Source organism: Artemia franciscana, chromosome 13 (genome assembly GCF_032884065.1).
Source record: "Artemia franciscana chromosome 13, ASM3288406v1, whole genome shotgun sequence".
Classification (NCBI taxonomy): domain Eukaryota; kingdom Metazoa; phylum Arthropoda; class Branchiopoda; order Anostraca; family Artemiidae; genus Artemia; species Artemia franciscana.
The window spans coordinates 14,304,703-14,314,941 of NC_088875.1; positions in this window are offsets into that span (position 1 = coordinate 14,304,703).

Sequence of the window (10,239 nt, forward strand, 5' to 3'; positions counted from 1 at the left end):
TTTTTTCGTAGGCCTAAAAGAAAAGAGTTAAAATCATTGGACGAGCCCAAGTGGCCATCGAAAAAATTAAGGCTATGAGCCAATGGTGTCATAGCTCAAATTTTTGATACGCTTAGTGATGTGGGATAGCCTAGATACCTTACATTTTAAAATTTTATAAAAAAAAAAAGTTTTTAACTTTTTAAATAGACTTTCAAAACCATCAAGAATAATAATATATTACGTATATTGTAATTTATTACTATACTGTATATTACTATATTCAAGTCTCTGTCCTCCTCCGAAACATGAATTTGGTTACCCCATTGGAGTAAAGATTCCTTATTCGCCAGTAAGCCTTAAACATTCTCGTCATGTAAAATTGCAGACTTGATACGTTTTCTCTCAAAATAGAGAATCCATTCACTGCCAATGAAAATAACTGCCTTAAATTTATCGAAAGTTTATAAGTGCTTAATGATGTTTAGTTCATGAATAGAAGACTGCTAAATAAGAGACCAGCATCAATCAATGGATAAAAGAAAAGCTTTTTTAAAAGAGCAAAAACTGTTCAACAATAACACATTTTCTTTAAAAAAAAAAAAATAGAAAAAAAGGAAGACAAAAGGGTCTTAATTCCTCATTGATTTTGTAATTGCTAAACTGTGTTTATTACGAAGAGGGTTTATCATGAGATAAGAGGCTATTCAACTTACACAAGTTAGTAAAAGGTTTTTATTTTTTACGAGTAAAAAGTTTAGAAGTAATAGAGATTAAAATTGATCTTAAGAATATAGAATATTTTGAGACCGTCTTTAAGGAGCATGCCATTGATAAGTTGAAAAATATGGCATTCAACCGATGGCAAATAAAAAAAAAAGATGATATTTCTGCAACAGCTTTGAATGAATGAAGATCCTCCAGAGCTCGTTGCTGGCACAACGAGCCATTGCAGGGCGTCGAATTGACGTTTCAGTTGCTGAAACAAGCTTTGCTTTGAAGTAAATCTAGAGGTGTTCCAAAAATTCATCTGGCCTTAGAAATGTAAATTTTGTTTCTTATATTTTCCATACAATTAAAATATTTTTTTCAAATTTACCGCCGACTCAGAAAATAAATTTTTGAACTTGAGACTGATTCAAGGTTGTATTCTAACTTAGATGATATTGGTTCGAAACGCATACAGTCTTGTTTATTTAAACTTGATAAGATAGGAATAAAATGATAGTCTTTTCCCTTGATAGGAAAAATCAAACTAAACCAAAGAACAGATATTAACGTGTGCAACTGCGAAAAGAATAGAAGAAATGACCAAACAGGAACAGGCAAAAATAAGAACCCAGATGAACCAAAAGCTAGAAAAAAAATAGCGTTATAACAACTTTTTTAATGGGGTTTCTATTAGTAAGTTGCCTGTCGTAGCGTAATTGAACGCAAAGAGTGAGAATTCTCCCTTGGCAAATGTCTGAAGGATCTCCCTCCCGAAAAAATGGATGCAGTTACGCGGGAGGGTCTTTCCATGGAGGAATTTATCATGAGGGAAGAGACTTTCCATGTACGGGGCGCAGGGTTTTCTTACATTATTAAAAAAAAACAATGAGAAAATAAATAAAAAAAAGTTTTCAGCTGGAAGTAAGGAGCAGCATTAAAACATCAAGCGAACATAAATTAATACTTATATAAGGGGGTCCGTCTCCTCCACAATACCTTGCTCGTTCAATCGGAATATGAGACATCCTACAAAATTGAAATTTAGGCCCTAATGCCCTATCAACTCGTTAAGTCCCTTCTCTAATGTCTTCATTGATCCTTAAAAGCCAAGTGTCCTATTTGAATGTTTGTCTCTTTGGAGCGTTCGCACAAGATTTCACCACACCACAGAGAGCTGTCGGACTCGCGCCCGACACGGTAATTTTGACCCTTTTCTATAGCCAAAAAATAAATGCATTATAGCCACAGACTTATTGGCTGAATAGATGACGAATAATATAGGAAAGGCAATGCAATAAGTAACCGATAAACAACCAACATGCGCTTAAAAAGAATAGCATTAATCAATGGTAATAGAGGGCTAGACCCGCTAGCCAGATCTAAATAACCGGTTCACACCAAGCAGAAAAAATCGCAAAGAGCTGGCCAAAATCCATGTTGCTGTCGTGTACTATAAATTAGTACAATTTAATACCCTTAAAAATTATATCAAACAGTTCGTGGTAACGAACTGTAGTAAGGAGCGACCCGGCTCAATAGTAACCAAAACTCTAAAAAATGGAATTTTTGATACCAATAGCTACATCAAAAGAATCGCATTTTAATGCTGATTTTAAATATATAAGTTTCATCAAGTTTAGTCTTACCCATCAAAAGTTACGAGCCTGAAAAACTTTGCGTTATTTTAGAAAATAGGGGGAAACACCCCCTTAAAGTCATAGAATCTTAACGAAAATCACACCATCAGATTCAGCGTATCAGAGAACCCTACTCTAGAAGTTTCAAGCTCCTATCTACAAAAATGTGGAATTTTATATTTTTTGTCAGAAGGCAGATCACGGATGCGTGTTTATTTGTTGTTTTTTTCCCAGGGGTGATCGTATCGACCGAGTTGTCCTAGAATGTTGCGAGAGGGCACATTCTAACGGAAATGAAAAGTTCTAGTGCCCTATTTAAGTGACCAAAAAAATTGGAGGGCACCTAGGCCCCCTCCCACGCTAATTATTTTCCCAAAGTCAACGGATCAAAATTCTGAGATAGCCATTTTATTCAGCGTAGTCGAAAAACCTTATAACTATGTCTTTGGGGACGAATTACTCCCCCCACAGTCCCCGTGGGAGGGGTTACAAGTTCAAAACTTTGACCAGTGCTTACGTATAGTAATGGTTATTGGGAAGTGCACAGGCGTTTTCAGGAGGATATTTTTGGTTGGAGGCAGGGGTTGAGAAGAGGGGGATATGCTGGGGGAACTTTCCATCGAGGAATTTGTCATGGGGGAATAAAATTTCCATGAAGGGAGCGCAGGATTTACTAGCATTACTTAAAAAAAAACAATGAAAAAATAAATATGAAAAAGTTTTTTTTCACCTGGAAGTAAGCAGCAGCATTAAAACGAACAGAAATTATTACCCATATGAGGGGCTCACCTCCTCCTAATACCTCGCTCTTCACTCTAAAGTATTTATAGTAATTTCAACTATTTATTCTACGGCTTTTGTGATTCAGGGGTCATTCTTAATGAATTGGGACAAAATTTAAGCTTTAGTGTAAAGAGCGAGGTACTGACGAGGGGGCGAACCCCTTCATATATGTAATAAAAACATGAGAATACAAAAGTTCTTTACGGAAGCTAATTTATAAGGTACGTATATCTTTTACTTATAAAAAGATTCGTAAAAAATTAAAAGTTCTAGTTGCCTTTTTAATAAACCGAAAATCGGAGGGCAACTAGGCTTCCTCCCCCACTCTTTTTTTCTCAAAATCATTCGATCAAAATTATGAGAAAGCCATTTAGCCAAAAAAATAAATATACAAATTTTGTTTTAATTATTCCTCTGCGGAGAGCCAAAATCAAAACATGCATTGATTCAAAAACGTTCAGAAATTAAATTAAAAAAAAAAGTTTTTTGAGCGACATTAAAACTGAAAACGAACAGAAATTACTCCGTATATGAAAGAGGTTTTTCCTTCTCAACGCCCCGCTCTTTACGCTAAAGGTTTTTACTGTTTTAAAATGTAGAGTTAAGAGAAAGAGTCAAACTTTAGCGTAAAGAGCGGGGCGTTGAGAAGGAAAAGCCCCTTTCATATACGGAGTAATTTCCGCTGGTTTTAAGTTTTAATGTCGCTCCTTACTTTCATTTAAAAAACTTGTTTTTTATTTAATATCTTATTGCACTTAATTTTATATCTTAGTACATCTTCAATACTTAATAAACTATAATTTACTATCTCTCTGAGTGCAATACAGTACATTCGAATTACTCCAAACGTGACGAAGTTGTGATATAAGAAACATTGTTATAACTTTTGACAAAAAGTCCATATTGAAGGACTCTTCAAGCGATTGTTTGCTACAATAATGAAAAACATCTATGGACATGTTTTATATTTTCATACAGGTTCTAGAAATATAATTAACAGAGACTAGTTTCTAATTTATAAGTGCTGTCAAACCGAGGACCATAATTTAATATGTCAGATATAGAGATACATTAATAACCCGTTTCAGCCCTTTCTTTTATTACTAATAATTTCCCATTAGCTCATAGAAAGAGAATTGTAAAAAAAGACAAAAAATGTTATTAACGATTCGCGGAAACATATGAATTAGGCGGGAAATTTGAAAATGGTACCTTCAAAGGTAAAGGTTTTCAAAACGAGCATAAAATGCAACACAAAAGTCGGCCACTGTTATTTCTTAAGAAAGGAATTTGCAAGTACAATTTATTCTTTACATTTATTTCTAATTTCATCTCAGAATCCTCGGACATTTTCCTCTGACAATGTTCTGAAGTGCTAAAAATTGCAACAATTAACAACAGTTTTCGCCTAGATTGTGGAATCACAAGTGTTTCAAACAATTTTTTTCTAGGGCGGCAGGCACACACCTTAAGATTCTAATACTATTCCAAACCTAAGCAAATTTGGCCAAACTTTGTGACTACAGGTCAACCTAATTCCTGGAAAAATTACAAACATTAAATTTTTGGTACACAAATCTGAAAATAATACATATTTTCATCTCTAACGAAAAAATAAAATTTCACTGAATAGAAATTATGATTTTCATTTTAATCTCATTTTCAGTTTTAAATCCTGATTTTTTACTGTATACTTTCTAGTTTTGGTAATTTGCTGCGCCGTGCTTAAGGTCCCAAACTGTTGTAAGTAGTAAGAACGCCTTTTTTTTTTTATCTCAGCTCCTCAGAAGTTAGACAAATTAAGCCGCAAAAATGAACAGCGGGACAATTCTGCTTAATACGAAATTTATTAAACTTTTGATTTATCACTGATTTTAATATACTAATCATCTAGCGCGGGAAATAAAAGTCCAGATAGGGTACTACTGTACTAGCTTAGGTTTTAACCAAGCGGATTTCCATATGAATCTATTAAAATTGGCTTTTAAAATGATCAGGTATGGAAAACAAGAAATGAAAAGTAGATTTAATCAATTTGGCCTCTAAACAATCTTTTTGTTGTTTCATAGTGGGGAATATACAGCATTTTCATCGTTTCCTATTCTCTATACTTTTTTTGTTTTAAACTTCACAGCGTTTGTTTGAAGTTTATCTGTTTAAATGAGTGAGTGCCTTTAAACAAGCGATGGTCTATTGGGCACATTTCGTATTCATTTTATAAAAGACGTGTGTAATTTTGAGAAACGCCAAATTCGTTTTTTTTTACTTTGTAAAATAGGACCAGGGTCAAATAGGAATTAAGTTTTCCATAATTTTTAGAAATATATTTTCCTTCTTCAAATCACTCATTGTCCTCCCAAAAAAAGTTTCTACGCACATAGTAACAAAGTGGTATGAATTTTTTTTTTTCAAGAAAAGTCAAAATAAAGCAAGGCTGCAAGCAAAACCCAATAATCACAACCCAGCAGTCAAACTAAAAAATGAATAAAAATTTATATGACAATAAATTATATTTATGTAGGACAAACTGAAGAGCTAAGAATTTTACTTATCATTTTATCAGGTTAGCTATCGCAGTAGCACCTTTTGACCTTAACCAATACCTAAAATTAACTGTTCTTTAAGTAAAGAACGGATATATTTAGTGAAGTTTTAATACCAAGATTCAAAATTATATTGACAAGAAAAAGTACTTTTGGGAAACTTAGGCAATCAAAGACACTAGATTTTCATTCCATTGGGGAATTCGACGTTGCAGTCGTCTTCCTTAAAACTTTTGAAAATAAGAACTCGTGGAATAGATTATAAATGTTTACGTCAACGTACTCCCCTCCTCTCATATTGAAGCAGCTATTTGTATATAGGTTTGACATAAGGATGTGTGGATAAGTCAAAGAGAAGTCAACTTTGCAGGAGACAGAATAGGCTTACTAATAATAGACGTTCCTATTTTGTATTTATTTTTACTGGTTGGTCACCAAATGATGCATATGAAAAATTGATGCATATGAAAAAGAGATCTTTCTTGTCTTTGTAACTATGGATGTCTGATCAACTTAGTAGCGCCATCATGAGCGAGAATCTTACTAAATGAAAGAACTGGTTTACTACGTTTTTATCCTTTGGCAAGAAAAGCGTAAGGCCGAATGACAACTTCTCTGCCTTAGGTTCACTTAATCCCCTTTTCTGATTTTTCTACATATTCTTCCATTTTCCACATGAAACACCAGTTTAAACCATTGTGCAAATTTGACCCCTCTCCCCGAAATAAATTTGTTCTTACGAAAAGAAAGGATGTTTCTGGGTTTAGATAGCTGCGTTTTCACGAAAAATTAACATTTTTGGCATTTCTGTAGGATTTCATCCTTCTTAATTGGGCAGGGATATATATATATATGTCAGGAAAGTTCAATTCCTGAATTGAAGGGGAAAAAAACAGGAAATTACTACGCACTGATCAGAAAATATGAACTGGAGAAAGATCAAATTCATTTAAGGAAGAAGCAACGGACCGATTCATTATTAACATTTCTGCATTTTTTACTGCTGATGTCGAAGTAAGTCGTTTTGCCTCAAACATAATAACAACTTGGTTGCAGTGATTCAGAATATTATGAACAACACAGAGGCGATTTAAGGGGGGAGAGGGGGCGTTTGCCCGCGGAACAGAAATTTCAGACTCAAAATTTCAAAGAAATGATCTAATGGCTTAATAATAATGTCTTGGCCTTTTCTCCAATTAGCCATGGCTCTCAACTTTTTCATTACAGTCCACCAGCTTGATTCTAATTCCAGGAATTACAAGAATGATAAAAAAGTTAAATATTATTATCTAAAATAATTAATAATGATTCAAAAATAAATAAAAAAAAATGTTAATTAATCAATAAATTGAACATAATTTTGTTGATAAATAAAAATTTTGCCTAAAATTGTTGTGGGAGACGGAGAGGGGGAGGGGAGGGGACGGAAAATCTAAAAATCTTATATTGGATTTTATGTTTGAAACTAGTTTATCTGTTCACAATAAAGCTTTTTAATTCCAAGATATCAGAAACAATTTTGACTTCAAAACCTTTAAACTACAACTTTTCTTAAATCTAAGGCAAAACACACAGACCGACCTAATCGAACGAACAATTTTTGTATAATCAAGTTAGTTATTAATAATACATAGACCAAAATAGTTACAGAACACCTTTTGATACTAAAGCTGATTTGTGCGAGCCCAACTTTACTAATATCAACTCCAAGTAAATAAATCAAAGAATATGTGTCTTATAGCATAGAGGTAACTAAAACACAATAAAAAAGACAAATAATATTTATAATGAAAAAGTCAAGTCAAATAATGAACTTTCGACCCAAAATAGCGATTTTCACTATAAGCAACATGTTTAACATCTAAAGAAACCAATCCTATTACTCGTATATTAAAAAAAATTATAAGAACAGGTTTTTTCAATATATTTATTAATAGCTAAACTCGCTTAAGTTTTACATAGTGAACTAAGGAAAATACAAAACTCAGTGAAAGCTTCTGATTAAAAAGATGGTGTACAGGAATTCACAAGTATGGAAAATTTTATAACTACAGACTACTGTTTGTCTAAATTTTACGTCTATACGATTGTCAACTAGAACCACTGTCATTGTTTTAGATTTAAATACTATTTGAAAGCGAATTTCTCAAAAATCATCACAGAAAAATCACGAATCAAAAGATAAAACTGAGGGTAAGACATGACAGTCCAATAACGTTTCGGCGTTCAACCTCTTAAATTACCAAAATGAATAGAAACTCGGGTCCAAAGTTTATTCAAACTAAAAGGATAACCAAGCTAAACAAACTACCATCAATAAAGAATTCTTCTGCCATTTCAGCAATGTGCAAATAAATGTTGATTCAATGTATTCCTTGGTGGAACATCATGAATGAATACCAGGCAAAACTTTTACACAATCAATAGAATGACATATCCAAAGAGTATGAATAACTTAAAGAATTGGTACTGACGCTAGTGTCGAGACAAAAAAACTATCAACAACATCTAGTGTTTGGCGACACTTGATATTTTTCCCAGTGTAATTATAAGAATAATTAATCTAATCACTGTAGTTGGTAATATTAGGTTAATTACGTGTTTGAACTCAGTTCATGACAGAAAAACGATTACAAAGCTTAAAAAATGCCAAGCGTCACCACGCGCCAGATGGCGCTGATTTTTTTTTTTTTATCAACACTATTGCCAGTTCCCACTCTTATCAGTTAGCCATTCTCTTTGGACAAACCCGCAAAGTAATTTGATACTGTCGCAACACTTCAAAAAATTAAAGATGGCAGCACATGTTTTTATGTCAATGCTCTTAGCGGGAATGTTTGTAGTATTAATAGTTTGAATTATCTGACCTCTTGCAGCTAACAGTAACATACAGGGCGTTAAAATACTAAAGCACAGTGCCTTGCATACTATGCAGGTAAACATCCAATGAATGGTAAATATCAATTACAGACAACCAATCTGATGAAACAGTAAAACTAGTAAAATTTCACAAATTTTTAAGATTATTACGGTAAATAATCTTCTTGGACAATAATTTTTTGTTAATTTAATAGAACTCATAAGGCAAACCAAAGAAAAGGAGTGGGAAAAGACTGATATGTTCCTCTCTATTATAGATCCTGCAATCGACTACAGTAACCCAATTTTTATTTCAAACAATTCTAGAAAATAAAACCACTTTTTATTTTCGCAAATAATGGATGCAGACCAAGGATGAAAAACACAAAAGATAAAATATTAAGATATAAGAAAAAATATTTTGAATACTCCCTGGTTTTAAGATCTATGAAGCATAAAGTATTCGAATCAGTGAACCACGAAATTAATAACATTTTGTTTCCAGGGTTTGCAGTGAAACTTCCTATGAAGGGTAAATATAATGAGAAGTTTGAAATTCTTTTTAGAATTTTAATTCTACGACATACGGTAAATATATCAGTGCATTCAACCGATCCTTTTCAATTATTTTCCCTGTATCATTATCTTTTGTCCGAAACTCTTTTCTGCTGATGGCCAAAATGTAATAAGCTTGTTGTGACCTTATTTGCCGATACTAGAGCACAACCAATTTTAGCAGCAGTACAAAGTAGTTGCATTAATGCGCTGAATACAGTCGTGTTTGGTAAGCAATATGAGCTAGATTTATCTAGACTAGGGGTTTCCTACCTTTTACTGAGCCTCCATCTCCTAAGCATCCCACATAATTCCTTATGACCCCTTACAGTGGCATAAATTCGGGAGGGGCACTTACCTCAAGATTTATTTACCTTCCTCCCGCCACTTAGATTTCGAAAGCTACCCTTTTTCGGGTATTTTCATTAAAGATGATTGAAAAATAACAAATTTGCACCCCTTCTCTAGTTTCTGTAAATTGACGCCAGAGCACCCTTGCCTCAGACAAAATTCTGAAGCTTAAGAAAGAAAAGAAGTTGGTCCCTTAGGATACACCAAAGGGCAATAGCTTAATTTCAAATTTCTTTTAACTACTATCCCCCTTAAAAAGAATCACTTCGTTCAGGTTTGCCAAGATCGCATTTTTCAAATAAATGAAGGCAATTCATTCTAATCTGACGTTATTTTTGGGACACCATTAGATAGCTTATAGCAGTCGTTGATAAAAGACACAATACCTGAAATAGATTGTCCGGCTCTCTTTCATAATTTATCCCATGTAAGAAAACGACTTTTAAATGACCATAACATATTTCATCATCCTACAAAGCTTTTCTATGAAATGATAAACTCTGTCAACATAGGCCAACTGTTTTCCTAGATCTTATTTGTTTGTAAACGCATATTTAAGTTCATGGTTTTTCAGACACGTTCTGTTTCCCTTTCTCGCTTACATAATACAGTCGACTCCCGATAACTCGAAATCCTTGATATCTCGAAATAATTTTGCGGTTATATTTACGTCTGCAAGTCGAAGCGACCCGAAAATTACATCTATATCTGGAAATTCAGAAGATGAGTCGTCATAATATTCACTTTACATCCACAAACCAACAGTTGCACTTAACAGTAATTTTGCTCTCTTCCTTTTTGGCGTTTATTTGTGGAAATTT